This window comes from Prinia subflava, chromosome 15 (assembly GCF_021018805.1).
Source record: "Prinia subflava isolate CZ2003 ecotype Zambia chromosome 15, Cam_Psub_1.2, whole genome shotgun sequence".
NCBI lineage: Eukaryota > Metazoa > Chordata > Aves > Passeriformes > Cisticolidae > Prinia > Prinia subflava.
Window position 1 is genome coordinate 5926326 of NC_086261.1, and position 17226 is coordinate 5943551.

The following is a 17226-nucleotide window of genomic DNA, read 5'->3' on the forward strand; positions in this document are numbered from 1 at the left end:
ACCCTCTGCAATAGGGATCTCAATGCCTTTGACTTTAGACCATGTTTGGTACCTGAGAGCCCACAGACTGTACCCCGTTGTCCCAGACTCTGAGCCCCCCCGGGCCAAGGCCTGTCCCCTCCCTGGGGTGGCCAGGTGACACCACAGCTGCTCAGCAGAGTTCCTTCCCCTCCAGACTTGCTTGATGGAGTTGCCCGTCTCTGAAGCAATTTTGCCTTGTGGCTTTCAGGGCGTGGCAAGATGCTGAAGTGCTGGAGATGAGGATCAGGGCAGTGTGAGGCTGCTTGTTCCACACTTTTGGCAGTTCTCGCAGCACTTTTCCTCCTGGATATGGAGAGCAGACACTCCTGGGCTCTGGAGCAGTTACAGGACAGACTCATCCAGCAGCCTGTGCATGGATTAGCTCTGCCTCTCTCCTCTGCCATGTACCACATGATTTCTCTGCCTTGATGTCTTCATCTCTTCAGGAACAGTAATTCAGTGCTGCAGACAAGAGGCAGCTGCTGTCCCGCCCCTGCCTTTTGAATTATGTCCTGCCAGCAAAGTGAAGCTCAATCTAATTCAAAATTGCCCCAAAAATGCTGTCAGCCTTGAGGCAGCTGTTGAGCAGCTAAGCTGGTTTGTGTAGGAAGCTCTAAGGCCCCTCAAGGTAAGCCTTAGCCTAACTCTGCCTAAGCAGCACAGGCTGCTCTTAGCACAGGCTGCAGGAGTGAGGATGTGACAGAACAAAAGGCAGAGGCTGCAGTCGCTGGTGTACTTCCTTCCTGATGGGGTCTCAGGTGGAAGATGAGGAAATGACCTGTGGAAATTATTACCTAAGCAAGAGCTGGAGAGCTGAGTTGGATGAAGGTGATTGCAGCTGAGGCTGTGTGAGGAAAGGGCAAGGCTCAGCTTAGCCCATTCTGGATTTTGACACGGGGATGCCCAAAGCTGCAACAAAGATTTTCTCAGGCAAGTCTTAATACATTTTTTTTTTCTAAATGGATCTCATTAAGGGCATGTTTCTGCAGTATCTAGAAGAGTTCTGCGTGGACCAGAGTACAACACAGCTTCCCCTCTCCTGTGGGTGGCTGTTACCACCCTCGTACAAGCTGCTGCTCTTATTAGCAAGTCTGTGTGCAGGAGTGAGGTTAAGTGAACAGAGCTAATTCACATTTCTAACTCTCGAAAAGGCAGGGGGTGGTGTCTTCCTTGTGTCTCAGTGTCACTGATCTTTGGATGCCTTGATACTGATAACTGCAAAATTGTCAGCGACGTGTGGCAAATGCTATCAGAGACAGGAGCTGAACACTGAGATGATTGGAATCATGCCTGACAACAAGCTCTATTAAGAGTAGAAACAGGAACAGCTCTAATTGCTTAAGACTGAGTAGTCTGTAACTAGGCTGCACAGAAACACTGAGGATCGTTAATCTCCCTATCAGCTGGCAATTACCAATTTTGAAGAGGCCAGAAACTCTTCCAGCTCTGGTTTCAAACAGACACCCACTCCAGGTTGGCTCACTTCTCCCGTGGCCGTTTGCTCACAGCATGTTAGATGAGCCAAACATATTTCAAAACAGTACTTCTAATTCATGGAAAACAACTCTTCAGCTCAAGAAAGCAGCATGGAAGGCGTGGCCATTGCTTTTAAGGCTAAGAAGCAAAGCATGTTAAAAATCCAGATGCAGTTTTTGATGGCTTAGGAGGCATAAGGCTGGTTTCTAGGCTTCTCTCTCCCTTCAGGCTGGTGTCTCAGTTTGTTCCCTCACTCACCTCCACCTCGGGGGACCAGCAGCACAGGGGAGCCCAGCTCCCTCCAGCTCCATGGGGAGAACCCACTTAGACTGCACACGGACAAGGAAGGAGAAGGCAGGTCCTGAGGAGCTTGAGGAGCTGCTTCAAAGCTTCAACCAGCATGTTTAATCTGTCTTGGAAGATGTTACAATCCTAATTGCCAACCCCTTCAAAGGCTGCCAGCCTTGGCTTGAGAACACAGTCCTGGTTGTGCCTGTCTCTGCCCAATCCATCCTGCCCAGGGGTGGAGGGAACCCACTGATCTGAGGGTGAGACAAGGACAAGGACTCAGATTCCCTGGCCAGGGATTCAGCTCTGTTGTGTGCAGATGGGGGACTGCTGGTTTGAAGGATGAGGAGGGATAAGGATGTGATGACCTACTGCACCACCTCAGTCAGGGCCATTTATTTCAAGGTTTTTCTGTGAAGGGTAACACATCATCTGCTTAAGGCTCATCCTGATTGCTCTGAGCTTCTTGCAGTGGCTCTTTCTAGCTAATTTTATTCAATGTTGTTATCAACAGCAGATACCAGCCTAGCACCAGATAACTGCCCATGACCTTTACCAATTCCAAAAGCCAGATGAGTGAGTTTAAACATCTCTGACCTGTGCTGAGCAGCACAAAACATCCTTGAGGACTCCTCTGCCAAGTCTAAATGCCAGTGAAATAACTGTGGTACAACTCCCTCTTACATCCAGACTGGAAAGAGACTCTGGGCTATAGGATCACAGAGGCCAACCCACCCTCCAGACTCACTGGCCCTCACAGTGAATCCTCAGTGAGTTTCAGACTTGCGTTTCTTGCCAGGAAACAAGTCTGCTAAAGGGGCCTGTGTTGATGTGGCTGGTCCTCATCAGCTCTGAAGCCAGCCCAGAATAACCACTGCACTGCTGCTGAGCAAAAATAAACACTTTGTCATCAATTCCTTGAAGCATCACTTCCAAATCCTTTGCCTCCCCCAGCTGTTTCCTCTCCATGGATTTCCAGACTGTCTGTGCCTTGATACAAACATATTTATCTGAAGAGGAGCTCTTCTTTACAGACATATCTCTCTACTTCTGCCCTCAATTCATAAAGGCTTAAGCTCAGGTCAAGAACATTTGACATTTCCCCACGTCACTTTTGCCTGGCTGTCAGCAGAGTTGTTTCAGCACCTTTTTGGACAGTGTGAAATTACCTGGTTCTCTCCATCTCCTTGCATAGGGACTTGTACAGCTCAGGTCCCAGTGGCTCTGAGATGATCCTCAGGTAAACAAAAAAACCCCAGTCTGTTTAGGCAATGTCTCCTGTTCCCTTTATTGTGTATAACTTTTTCTGGGTCAGACCAGTTCCTCTTGCTGATGGTGCAGCAATGCTTTCAGAGCTCAGCAGTGGATGCAGTGGTCCCTGCCCTTCTTCCCCTCCTGCCCCTTTTTCCATCCAGCTTCCCGTGGTATTTCTACCACCCAATTCCCAGTTTCCTGATTCCAACCATCGTGTGTTACCAGTGGTACAGATCAACACCACCCTTGTGGATAAAGCTGTGGCAAAGGAGAAATAAATCTCTTTATTTTGGACTAACGAGGCAAACATTGCTGCAACAACCTACTGGTGAGGATGGGTCGTGCTAGAAATGCAGGGGTTATTCCAGAGATAACTGAGATCCTCAGGAGCTGCCATTCCCCATGTCTGGCTCAAAGGGCAAACACAGAAACACTGGATGATCTTCAAGGTCCCTTTCAACCCAAACCACTCTGTGATTCAAGGTTCCAATCTGAGCTCCTGTAGTTAAGAAGCAGGAATATTTAGGTGATCTTAGCACTCCTGAAGCTTGCTAAGCTTAAATGAAAGAATGGTTCTGCTCAGGGTGCTCACAGACTCAAGGTTCCTGCTGGAGAGCTCCTGTTTAATGAGCTGTTCAAATGAAGGACACGCTCTGTCCCTCTGCCCCTACATAATGTTTTTAAAATCACATATTTGCAGTGCATTGTTCATTGCTGTTCAGGGAAACAAATGATTTGCTTTTAACATAATAACTATCAGAAATAAGTTATTCAGTGTTTACTGCTTGGAAGTTAAAAAGGGAATCTGAATTTCTTTTTAGTTCCTTCCTCTTTTTTTTATAATAGATATACAAGCTGCAGGGCACACTTTTATGCTCCTGTAGCCAAGATTTTATAGAATTGACTAATAATCTATTTTGCATATTTATAAACACTTTATTATTTATTAATGGTGCGTTTCAGGAGTAAATTTATAATCCTGCCATGTGATCTCAGCCTTTTAGAGAAAAATGGTTGCTCGTGTCAAAGAGCTGGAAATTAGAGCTGGCATAACAAAGAAATGAGTGAGAATATCTCATTAGTGTGAGAGCAAACAGGCAGGAGCCTCTGTGAGGATGAATACACGGAGATGTCAAATGCAGAACACAGCACTCAAGATGTATCAATTGCTGCTCTGTTTGCTCTAAACCCACAAGAGCACAGCACAACCCTTCAGTCATGTGAAAGCACAGACTCAACAGTGCTCCCTGTCCAAGCTGACACTGCTGCCCTTGGCCACACCACCTCCAGGCATTTTAAACCTCAGGATTTTGAAGGGTCCTCATGTCCACCTTGATGGGTTCAAGCCTGAAGATCAGCCACAGGTGACAGATCACCTCACCACTGCTGGAAGTCGCAGATCCCTCACCCATTTCCAGTCTCAGATCTGGCACCCCCTCTCCACCCTGAGCATTATCAAACCACTGAGAGAGGGGTGCAAGGAGCAAACAAGCACGTGTGCAAATGTGGTTTCTGATACCAGCATTATTTCACTTAAAACCAAAACACCTTCTGTGTACTCAGAACAAATCCCCTGAGCTACTTTTTCCACCTTACCTGTCTCTGGGAAGCCCCTGGAGATCTCTCTGGTCAGGTGTGGAGCTCTGCTGGTCTCCATGAGCTCGTAGCTAACAAAACACTCCCCAACCACCTTGTACCACTTGAAGTGATTGCTCCACTTGTGCCCTTTATCCTTTTCTGGTCCTGACCCTTCCTCCCTCCAGTCCCATCAGGTGAGCAAACACGTGCCAAGGTCTGTCCTTTCTGAAGCTGCTCCTCACACCCCAGACACGATCCCTGAGGCCCAGGGAGAGGAGGAAGCCTGGTGAAGAAGGCTCAAGGCTGCAGAGCCAAGCAGAACTGGCAGCTTGGGTAAAGACATAGCATTGGGCTGAAAGTTTCTTGGTTATTCAGATTCACCAAATCACACCCCTTTAAGTGCAAGGATGCTGAGGCTGCCCCAGTGCTTGGCCCATGGCAGCACGGCTGTGCTTCTGGAGAAACATGTCATTTTTGGAACCACTGTGTCCAGAACACAAAATCCTCCAACAGCTTCAGTGGTGCTGTGTGCTTTTCTTACCCCTAGAAGATGCTTTCTCCTGTCTCCTTCCAGCCATAAAATGAATGGCACTTCCTTCCCCAGTGCCAGGGCAGGGTTATTCACCATTTAATTCTGTGGCTGGGCTTGGAATCGCTGCACGGCTGGCTGGCTTTCCATCAGGCTGGGCTGGCAGCTTGTGCCAACCTGGGCAGCCTGAGCCACAGGAAAGACCTCTCAGAGCTCCATCCCTTAACCAGGGCTTCACAGGTCAGCTGGGCCCTCACCACCGTGCACAGAGGGCTGCAGAACCTAAAGCTCCCACAGCCTGGGGTCAAAAGCCTGGGAACTGCATCTGTCTCTTTTTGCTCCAAAGCTGGGAGGTGCAGTGAGGTCTCTTGTGGTGAGGGAGAGGTGATTAATGAGTCTGGCTGGGAAAGGCTGGGAAGGAGAACTGAGGAGACCTGCCAGGCTCTTCATCAGCAGAACAGGCAGCCGGGCACAAGGTGGGTGTGCTCCTGCCACGGGGAGCTGCTGTGCAATTTGCCCTGTGCCAGAGGCGTCGAGGTGCTGCTGCTGCTCCGGGGCAAAAGCCTCAGAAAGGCGCTGGTGCCTCTGCTCGTTTTATTGTATTTTTCTGAAAGGAGCTCGGAGTGTTTGGAGTTTTCTTTGATAGGATTTTCAGAGGAAGCAGAGCAGACAGGCTGTGCCTCGCCTTCTGACGGGGAGCAGGTGGGGAAGAACAGAAGTGGAGGGGAGAAGGTGAACGGAGCCGCAGTTTGGCAGATCTGAGCACAGCAACGTGTCATTAATGCCATCTAATTGTTCCCTGCACCTCGAATAATGTGAAAAGCATTAGCAGTAATAGCAGCTCCATTATGTTCCTGTTTTGATGTGGTGTCTAAAAAAGTGAAATCTGGGGAAGGACATGAGGAACGTGGAATTTTAGGCTTCTTTTGGCATTTTGTTTTTTTGCAGGACCTGAAAATACTTCATTTCAGCCTATTAAGAGCTAATAAAAAGGTGTGCAAACAGAGGAAACATTTATGGAGCTCACAATTATCAGGTTCTCAGCAGGTGTGTGGTAAGTCAGTGGTTTAGGTGTTGCACTGAGCTTTTGTACACCATGTCTGTGACCCTCCCAAAAAAACATGAACTGCTAGGTCAGAGACCAAGAGCCCTCATTCAGAGCTACCTTTTATTTAGCAGAACTAATCCTGCTGGCTTAGAAGCCTTGTTGGGATGGAGGCAGGAGGTGCAGGGGAAACAGCCTGGCTTGAAGCACAGGGGGAAGGATCTGTCCCTGCTGCTGTGGAGCTCAGCTCAGCCCCTGGTGATGCATTTGCGTGGCCAATACATTAAATCAGCTGCCTCGATGGCTCCAGCTCTCTCCCCATCACACTCCACTGGCTGCCTCTCATCACTGGGGGTTTGGAGATGTGGTGTGGCACCTCCAAGCACGCAGAGGATGTCACAGCTTGGTGTCATTCAGCCTGCATTAGGCTTCAGTGCTGCACATACTGACCAGGAGTGAGGGAAGGAGGAAGGGTTCCTGCCAGAAATGCAGCTAGTTCAGCTGTGGCTCTGCTGAGATGACACAAAGGTGGATTTCATGTGCTGCCAGCTCCCAGCCAACGAGCCCTTACTTTGTTCTCTTGTTAAATGTACATGGACATGTTGTTTTGGTTTTTTGACTTTGCCCACCCAGCAGTAAAAAGCCAGAAGGATGGACCCTGCTCCTGCTGCCACCAACACAAATGTGGAGCTTTCCCCTGCTGCTTGCAAGAATTCAGTGCCTTGTGTGTACAAAACAAACTGATTTTCCTTTCACTCCAGTGCACAGAGGGGAGACACGCCCAGGAGAGGTCTTAGTGGCAGTGGGGGTGGTGGATGGGTGGTTGCACTGAAGATATTCAGGTGAGGTGCTGGAGTTTGTCACACCTCACTATCTTTTCCTGCCTGAGGCAGCCTGCAGCCCACAGTGTCCACCCTGTCACAGGGCATTTGCCATTGCTGCTGCCAGGAGATTTCCTGGCACTTGCTGGGGAGCAGGGACTCGCTGAGAAGGAAGAACTCAATGTGGCAGCAGCCCGGAGCCATGGGAGGTGAGAAAATCCTCTTGCACATAAGGCAAGAGGCCAAGCTGAGATTTCACAGTTTGCTGAGGCATGGTCTTAGCAATGACCTACATTCATGCATGATGTATGGCATGCAGACATGCACAGGACACGATGGGAGAGCTGGGGAGGGGCAGCAGTGGTTTGTGGTTCTGGGGAGGCTCTGGGAGGCTGTGCTGGTCACAGCCAGACCCTCAGGTTTGGGATCAGGGCTGCTCCAGGTGTGCTGGTCTTGAACCAAGCCGGGGTGCCTGACCTGTTTTCCATGAAAGCAGGGCCAGAAATGGCTCTCCCTGGGCAGCCTCAGAAAGCTGTGGGAGGAAGGAAGAGAAGAGGAGCATCAACAGTGATTTGTCCAAAGCACCTCAGTCTTGAAATAAACAGTTCAGGAGAAAATTTGGGCTATTTCTGTTCTCCCAGCTGTTCAAGCTGTGCTGTGTCCTTGAAGCCAGGCTGTCCAGGATTTGGAGACGTTCCTAGGGTGAACATCATTGCCCTTTCAGGTGTTTTTGTGTCACTGAAAGGCCACCAGGCACAGCCAGGTGATCTGAGTGGCTGCTGTGAGCTGTCACAGGCCTTCCCCATGGCAGGTGGGCATCAGGAATGATGGGTTTGTTTTCATGCCTTGTCTCCAGAGCAGACAAGGATGATACTGCTTCTTCTTTCCCTCTTTTCTCATGCTCTTCCTCCTCCTTCCAATTTGTCTTTCATCTTTAACTTGTGAAAGGAATTGCTAATAATAATCTAGGACCATTTAGATTATCCTCCCAAACTTAGAGAAAGTAACAAGCATGTGAGAGCTTTTTCTTTCTCCCCATGTACAAAATCCAGTCAGTATGACTCATATTTTCTGGGAATCCTAGGTGTAGAGGTGATTTGATGGATGGTGACAAGGTCTGAAAGGATCAGTGAAAGTGGCACTTTCACAAAAGACAGATGAAGCGTATGAAAAATTCCTTTATGCACAAAAAGCACCTGACAGGGTTTTTTGCCTCACCTATGTGAAGAAAGAAGAAATCTGGAGTGAAGAACTTGCCTCCAGTGAAGACAACAGCAGGAGTGCTGCCAATGGCAGCCAAGGCAGGATATTTTTGGGTGCACGAAGATGATCTGAAGACTGGAACAACTCTCCTGTGAATACAGGCTGAGAGAGCTGGGGTTTAGCTTGGAGAAGAGAAGGCTCTGTGGAGACCTCATTGTGACTTTCTATAACTCACAAGGGCTTCTAAAAAAGAGTGAGACTGACCTTTTACAGAAGCAGTGATAGGACAAGGAGGAACAGTTTTAAACTTTAAGAGGAAAGCTATAAATTAGATATTAGGAAAAAAATCTTTATTGTGAGGCTGCTGAGGCCCTGGCACAGGGTTTGTCCCATCCCTGGAAGTGTTCAGGGCAGGCTGGATGGGACTCTGAGGAATCTGGTGTAGTGGTCCCTGTCCATGCAGGGGAGCTGTTCCTTAAGGTCCTTCCCAACCCAAAGCATCCTGTGATTCTGACATTCCACAATCATTGCTGGAGCTGCTGCTGCCCACAGCTCTGCCAGCAGTGCCATGTGTGGCTGCACTTTCCTCTGTTCCTGCCAGCCCCATCCAACACACTGGAAAGAAAACAGGAATGCTAAAATTCCTTTTGTTGCCCATCCTTCTCCTGCAGGGCATAAGTACAGCCAGTGCTGAGTGAGGAGATACTTTACAGAGACTCAGGCAGAGCCTCTCTGCAGCCATGTGTGCAGGACACGCATGGTCTGGACAGCATCTGCTTGGGCATGGTCATAACTTCCCTCCTTGGACACCCAGGCAGAGCACGGCACTCGTGTGTGCATTCCAGATTCAACTTGAGGCTAGAAAGCATCAACATTGGCAAAAGGGGCTTATTTGGAGCTGTGAATGTAGGTCATGCTGAAGATCAGTGCCCTAAATTTCCCAGGTTTGAAACTGCAGCATAAAGAAAGTCACTGTCATCGAGCCCCAGTGTCCTGCTGCTGCCCCTACCATGGGAGAAAGCAGCCTCAAAGGTCCAGAACAGGAGGGAGATGATGTTCTAGGGAAAACTGAGGTGCTTTGGGCTGGTTTGAAAGAGTTACAGTCTGTAAGCCAGTACTGTGTTTGTGCTGAAAGGGCTCAGCCACGGGGGGAGGAACCCGGGGTGTTGGTGGGAGTTACCCATCTCATCTTTTCAGCAACAATCAAGGCTCACTGCTACGGGAAAAGTTAAAAGCCTTGCCCTAGGCCAAGCTGGTTGTCTTTATCACAACAAAGAAGTGAACCACGATCTCTCCCCAGGGAGCATGAGATGCTGAGTCCTGCTCCTCTCTCTGAATCCCAGCTCTGTGTTTCCTCCCCTCCTGTTTCTTCCAGGCCCATGTTCTGCCCTGCTGCTGCTTCTGCCACTCCTCAGGCTCTCAAGCAGCCAAAAGTCAAAACACTGGCTTGAAGGGGTTTGAAAAGATCCCAAATGAGGTTTGTTTGTTTATTTATTAGTCCTTTATTGTGTTTTACATAGTGTTGTCTTCTAATTAACTTGAGCATCTCAGGGGGCAGCTATTTATACACTTCTCTGTACACCCTGCCACCTGCAAGGTCTTCTAGTTTGGGGTTTGGAGGTGAAAAATGAGCATGGACTCATACTCAGGAGCTGGAGCTGCAAAAAAAAGCACTCTTTGAAGGCATATGAGGCTCAGAGGAGGATCACAGTCTTCTGAAGAGGTGTGCTCAGGTTGTAAGGGCATCACATGAGAGCCAGAGCTATCCTGCCTGCTCCAAATGCATCCTCCTGGGGTGTGTTTGATGCTGAAGATCCGGAGCACGCTGGATTTCAGGCTGTGTGGAGGTCAGGAGCCAGGGCACAAACACTGTTCTGGCAGATTTGGGCAATTAGCAGCCCTTTCTGAGTTCCCAGCAGCTTGAGCTGCTACCTCTGTGCAACCTGTGTATTCTCATCAGGCTTTTCAGCATTTGCAATTGCCAAAGCCTTAGCAGGGGATCAAGTTTTAGATCCCCTGTTCACCTGCCTTGACGTTAACTGGAGAATTATTAGTATAATAAACATTTAACTTGTTTTTTAAGCCTTTGGTGCGAAACATTTTGTAGAATTTGACTGCAAATCCGGACCCTGTGGCTTCTGTCAAAATACTAAATACTGAATTCTCTACTTGCCTCCCTTCTGACATCATTAATGATAATAATCATCCCCCACAGCTGCTAATCCTCTTTGCAGAGCGCTGTGCCGAGAGCCGAGGCTCTTCTGCCCTGCATATTCTGCAGTCATTTGTATCAATTTGATATGGCCATGGAAACGACCTGCTGGGACTCCAGACTGATGGAAATGCCACGGGAGATGGAGGGCAGCAGAGACGAGCCCTGCCTGCTCAGGGATGGCTTAAACACTCAGTGAGGTTTAGTGGCCATGGGGTGGCTGCTGTCCTTCAGTGTGGGGATGGCACAGCCATGTCCTGCTCTTCAGCTGAGAAAAACAGAAGGGCACGGGCCAGGAGTTCCCTGAATCCCATCTCAAAGTTCCAGACTTTGTCCTAACTTGCTTTTATTTTTAACACGGGCAAAAATCGAGTCCGGTTGCTGTGTCAGAAACACACCCAAGCAAACAGAACCTGCAGGTGATTAGCCTGACCCCCTGCCTGAGAAACCCATTTATTTTTTACATCTATCTCCTCTTGATGTGACGGTGTTAAGTCTCAGCTCATTTCATGCTCCCCTCTAGAATCACCTCTGAAGTGATGGGTCCCCTTAGACTAACACTTGAAGTAGTGATTGCAGCATCTCTGGGACAGCCTTTGCCACAGGCTCACATTCATCAAGAACCAGTTTTGGTGCAAATTCAGCCTCACAAGAGAACGGCAGGACCTCAAATACTCCTTTGTACAATGGTAACAGGGAGCTTTTATTTAATGTTCTCCAACAATCTGTCTCCAAGAGCTTTAACAAGGTGGGCTACTGTTTCTCTCTCCCTTTGGAAAATCAAGAGCTGCAGCAGACACTAAATTATGTCCTCAAGTTCACACATTTTAAGGGCAGCCCAGCACCACCGGGGAAATAATTCCCGTTAAATATACTTCTGATGAAATTTTCAATTCTGCGTGCCTGAAGTTTTCCATGGCAATTATATGATTTTTGCAGACGTTATTGACTGAGAAAAAAATCAAGATGACCCAACTGCACATTTCAGGCATGTTCATCCAATCTGTGAGCTGCCTTCTGGACCCCACAGAGGAGAGGAGAACCCAGGGTGTGCTTGATCCAAACTGTGATGCCAGTGGGGCTTTTCTTCAACATGTGGGTGGATGTTGGACAGGCTGGAACCTTTCTAGTCAGTCCAAATTTCCTCCCACTGATGTGTATTTGTGTCACTTTTTCATCTTTGAAATGTGTGGCTTTTGTCTCCGATCCCCAAAAAGGCAAATGCTGAGACACTGCAGTGGAAATGCTCTTCTGCCTGGTGGGTGCGATGGGATTAAATTGTCAAAGGGATTGAGGACATGGATTTTCCTGCTCACAGGTCCCCTGCCTCCTGCAACAAGTCTGTGCTCTAAAAAACTGCAAATCTGTGCCCTGTCTTAAAGTTTTGAACTGCCCACTCCCTCAGTTTTATGATAATTACTGAGGTGTCCAAAGAGAAACAGCTTTTCCTTGTGGTCTGTAGAAGATTCCCAGTCTTGGTACTTTGGCACAGCCTTTCCCCATTTCTCCCTTCTGGTTTATCACAGCCCTGAGACAAGGTCTACAAGGCTCATTCTTCCTTTTTCCTTTTTTTTTTCTTTATGAAATGCCTCATGGCCCTTTTATCAGCACACTGTAAAACCTAATCATAAATAATTAAAACTACAGCTGTCAAAATAAACGGCCGAAGTCCATTTTGGCAGTGCTGTGACATATTATCCCACCAGGCTTTGCAGGGGCAGTTGGATTTTTGTGTGCTGGCAGCCAGGCTCTGGCAGTGCCCTGTAATCAGCCACGAGCTCCCCAGTCATTAATTCAAATCAGAGCAGCTCTGATGACAAGGGGATGGCAACTCCAAAGGCTGAGCAAGGTGCAGACCGACCCTCCTGGCGAGCAGAGCAGAATGGTTCATTCTGTCCCCATTTCTGAGCAGAGGAAGGGCACAAAGCTCTTGTGTGAGGCTGTGTTCAGATGGGCTGGCAGCGAGCACGTGGCTTTGGTCAGAGAAGCAGAAACTCCAGCAGGAGCCAGCAAACTCCTGGCATCTGCACAGGGCTGGAGATGCCACGTGTCCTGCAGACCATGGTCCCACAGTGCCCTTTCTTTGGGCTTCACTTCAGATCCACCTTTTCCTCCTCTTCTCCTTCCAAAACAAAGCTAGGGAGACATTTTCCCTGCAGGTAAATTGATGTTGATTTGGACAGATCCAGTGGTGTGATGTGTGAAGCAGAGTTTGGAATGTGAGCACCCATCCTAGAGACCACAGGGCAGGGTGGGGCAGAAGTTTCCATTTGGGTCTTGCTTAAAACTGCTGTGGGAGGCTCTGTCAGAGTCTCTGCTCCCACCAGTACAGCAGCAAGAACAAGCTCTTAACATCTCCCAAACCTCTGGTTTCTCTCCCAGCCATCATGCTCACCCCCTGGCTTCTCACAGTGAAAGTCCTGACCCAGGAGCTGCAGCCATGCAGGAGATGGAAGGAAGCTATGGGTGAGAGTGGGATGTGAGCTCCAGGTAAGAGCTGAGCTTTGCAAGAATGGGGAAAGGGCTGCTGTGAGCCTGAACTACTGGTTTGTTTTTTTTTTTTCTTTTTTTTTTTTTTTCCACGGGGCATGCTGTTTGTGGGGTTTTTGGAGTCACAGATGTTGAACCTGAGATTATTTGGGATGCTCAGATTTCATTAATGCAACAAAAGCTGTGAGTTTCTAGCCCTCATGGTTACAGGGGGAAAACTTGAAAAGAGACCCTGAGAACCAGAAAAAAACCATAGTAAAATTAAAAATAGATGGCATACAGGAAGACTACCACAGGTATTACTTCAAAAGCATTCCCTGCCACTACCTTGCTGCCTGATCTGTGTTGGGTCACTGACTGGGTCACTCAAACCAAGCCACCCCAACCCTCTAATGCCCAAAATGTTGTGTGCCAGCACTTGGCCAATCTACAGAGCAGCTGCTATCACTGGACTCCAAGCTGCATTTTTAAGTGCCTGGATTTGGCTATGGAGATGACAGCATCCCCCTCTACGCCTCTGTTTTCCTTCTCTCTGGAGTGAGGATAATAGCATTGGCTCATTGTCACAAATCACACTGAGCCCTTCGTCTGAGGTGGGAGGGGATGTTTCTCAAAGAACCTCAGGCATTTTAGAAGCATAAGTCCTGGTGAAAATCAGTTTGCAATTAGTCTTAGATGATTTTTGAAATTATTATTTCTCTGCTAGAGGGTGAGGTCTCATTTCTTACACAGAGTTATTGCTTTCACTCCAGAACAGGAGCTTTTCTTGCAAAGGTTTTCCCCAGTTCCTACCCAGCTGCTAAACAAGCCCTTCTCCAGGTCCTGGAGACCTGAGGCTGGACACACATTTCATGGGTCCAGTGCCCCCATGGGAGTGACCTCTGGGCACTGCTGATGCTGCTGCCTTCTCAGCCAGGAGCTTTCCAATCACTGCTGCTCTCCCTTCACGGATCTGGCCGAGCCCTTTGAGTGGCTTTTAAATGCCACCTCCCCTGGGACTTGTTAAAGTGCTTTATCAGTGCCCATCTTCCTCTGCAGGGATGACCTTTAACTCATCCCTGCTGTTGCTACCTGACTCAGATCACCTTGGAAGAAAGGTTGCCATGGCGATTTCATATTCAGCTCAGCCAAAAAAAACCAGCTTCTGTATCTTATTAAATGCTGCCTTTTGAGGACCCTACACATGGAGAGCCAAGGCCAGGGGTTGTCTGCATTCATTACAGCCAGGAGTTTGGTCACCAGGAGTTTCTCTGCCAGCCAGCCTGGGTGTTCCTCACCCCTTTGCCAAGCCAAATGGGTTGTTTTGGGTTTGGTTTTCTTGTTGGTTCTTTTTTCCATGTTAGGTTATAAGCTGGGGGTTTGAAGCCATTAGTATTACTATGAAAACACTCCTCTGCAAAATGTCAATCTGCCTTTTCAAGGGGATTTTTCACCGCTCTAATCTAAACCGCTCTGTCAAATGTCAGGAACGGATGTTTAATGAGGATCAGTTGGAAGCCTTAATTGGATGGGTACTCAATGGGCTTCCTTTTTTTTGGTTGTTGTTTTTATCCTTGGGACACTGTTTTCACTGAGATCCTCATTAAATTTTAGAAGCTAATCTCCATTTAAACCACAGGCTCTGGGAACCGTGGTCCTTGGGGGCTGCTGGGAGCCATGGCTGTTGTGGACTTTGATTGAATTCTGGAAGGCAGAGAGAAAACCCATCCAAAATGCTTCTGTGGGAGCAGTGAGGACCATCTGGGGGCATAGGCAGTTCTCTTCTTGCAAAAGAAACAAGTAACACACATTAAGAAAACAGTCTAAAGGCATCAAGGTTGTGGAAGAGATGGAGAAAAAGCCCAGGAGTGTTGTGGTGGCTGGCCCAGGGTTCCCTTCTCCACAGAGAATGTGAACACAGAGACACGAGGAAGGGGACCAGCTCACAGACATATCCAGATGCATTCATCTCCAGATGGACTGGGCACTCCAGCAGTAGGCAGCAAACCCCTGATCCTATCCAAGGCTGTGGACAAACCCAAACCCTCCTAATCCCTTAAAAACAGCCAGAGATGATGCCTGCATGGCCTGCAGGCGCCTCTCTGGGCCTCATTAACTCCCTTCCATCCTGTTACAGTGTTTCCCTGCTGTCACCTCTGTCAGAGGCAACAGGTGCTGCACAGAATGATTTTAGTGTGCCTGTCACCAAGCACAAAATGCATCGCGCTCTGTCATCTCAGAAATTACAGCTGAAACTCCTCTGAGCCATCCAAAGATCATCCCAGCCCAAGTCCAACATCTTCCTCATCCCACTTCCTGGCATGTGATCCTGCTCCCAGTCCTCTGGCATGTGCCATGTTTCTGGCAGACAGATGTACCTGATGGGGAACAGTCATTTGCCAGATCCCCACAGCAGCATGGAAGCCCCCCTGGACCTTGCTGTCTGTGCAGCACGTGCTTCCTGACAGGAAAACCTTTCCCAGAGGGTTTATTTCTCCATGTGAACTCAGTGTCCCAAACTCCTTTACACGAACAATTGTTCTTTGATTTTCTTTCCCTCACTACAAAACAATTTATAACAGCTGATTGTTAAAACATCCTGCTTTCCTCTCGTCGTGCTTTTATTGCGTTTTTAATTAAAACCGTGGGAAGACCATAAAAGACACATCACAGATGTGAGTGTTTCCATGCCCTGCTTCACATTAAACACCCATAAATACCCACACATCCTTCCAGCACCTCCCTGCCCCCTTTGGCCTGTGGCACATTCAGGGGTCCACGTTTTTAACAGGCCCTTTGGCTTGGAACTGGCTCCTATCCCAACACACATGCAACACCTTCCCTCCATCCCTAATTGCCTTTCATTTAACGCATGCAATTACCAAAATTGCTTCCTCCAAAAATAAACCACGGAATGTTCAGAGCTGCCTGGCTTCTCAGATGGTTTTTGGCCAAGAAATTCGTGCCCTCCTGGTCTCTCCTGGGAAGCCCAGGAGGAGGCTGGCATGCCTGTAAATCTGCCCCTTCCATAAAATCCTGAGAAAAGGTGCAGTGAAAGCCGTGCCCGAGGCAGGTGAGACGCATGGGTTACAAATCACAACGCCTGCCCAGTCATTTCCAGCCATTTGTTATGGTGTCTTAAGTCAGCAACCTCAACAACTCCCCTGGCCTCCAGCCAGGAATCAAAGTGCTGAAGGAAATCAGGCCACGGTAATTTCCCCAAACCCCAGAGCTAACATGCATGGCAATTAATTAATTTAGTGGAGAGAATTTTTTTCCTGCTATGAGCTCTCCCAGGGGCTGCCACAAAAGCCCATCTCCTTGGCTGTCATCCCATGGCTTTAATCATGTGTCCCACACAATTCTGCAGGAAAATTCAGCAGAAATGTTTCCAGCATGGTGCCTGAAATTCAGCCTCTGTGGCCCATCTTTCAAAGCAGAAATGTGACCTGAAGAAGTGGATGAAGTCATGGTGCTGCTGGGCTGCAAGTGCCTCTTGATTTCAGCAGGGTCAGGACAAGCCCCACCACACGCTGGCTTCTCAGTGCAAGAAACAGCACAGCATGCTAAGACTTGGAGTCTTTTGGGGCTAATTATTTGTTTTAAAAGAAAATAAAACATCCAAGTCTGGAGCTTGTGGTTAATAAAGAGCTTGTAGGAGCAAAGTTCATTTTCCCTAGAGTTGTTTCAGTGGTGGAAGAACTTCAAGATTTCTTTCTTCAGCTTCCTTGAATTTGTCATTGAAAGTTCCCTGAATTATGCCTGCAAACATCTTTATATCTGATCACAGATGGAGCATAAATGCCATGTTATTGAAGTTGAAGGACACAGCTTACTTTCTGGGGAATAATACATGGGAGGAAGCTGATAGAGAATTACTAGGACGATTCTTGTTTTGTTTCCTTTTAACCATGTTTCCTTCAAAGCTTCCATCCACAGCACAATACTCACCCACCCCCGTAACTAATTCATTATTTTACAGCAAGTAAAATCAAACAGGAGACAAATGATTGTTGTTTAGTGCCATTAGTTTCAATGGCTTTCCACAATATTTGAGTCATTGGCTCTCATCTTGCTTTGGAGGCAGCCCAAATCTGGATGAATCTACGCACATTATAAACCATCCATGGGGCCAGGGCAGGCCTGCCTAACAGATGGAGGTCCATATGCTTTGGCTCTGCACCCATATGGAACACTGATATGCAGTCCAGGAATAGAGCATGCCTCCTCTCCTCTTCCTAGCTGTCCCAAATCCAAAGTTGTTTCCAGACACATGCCGGAGTTAAGCAAGTTCATCTGGAAGCTCTGCAGCAAGACACCACAAGACTGA

General features: G+C 48.2%; 1 long non-coding RNA gene across 1 annotated transcript; it reads left to right on the top strand.

Annotated features, from left to right (window-relative positions):
• The first annotated feature begins 7069 nt into the window (after positions 1-7069).
• On the top strand, positions 7070-17009 carry LOC134558713 (uncharacterized). Its single transcript, XR_010082399.1, has 3 exons — positions 7070-7221; positions 12810-12917; positions 16267-17009. It is a non-coding gene; the product is annotated as an uncharacterized LOC134558713 (long non-coding RNA).
• The last annotated feature ends 217 nt before the right edge of the window (positions 17010-17226 follow it).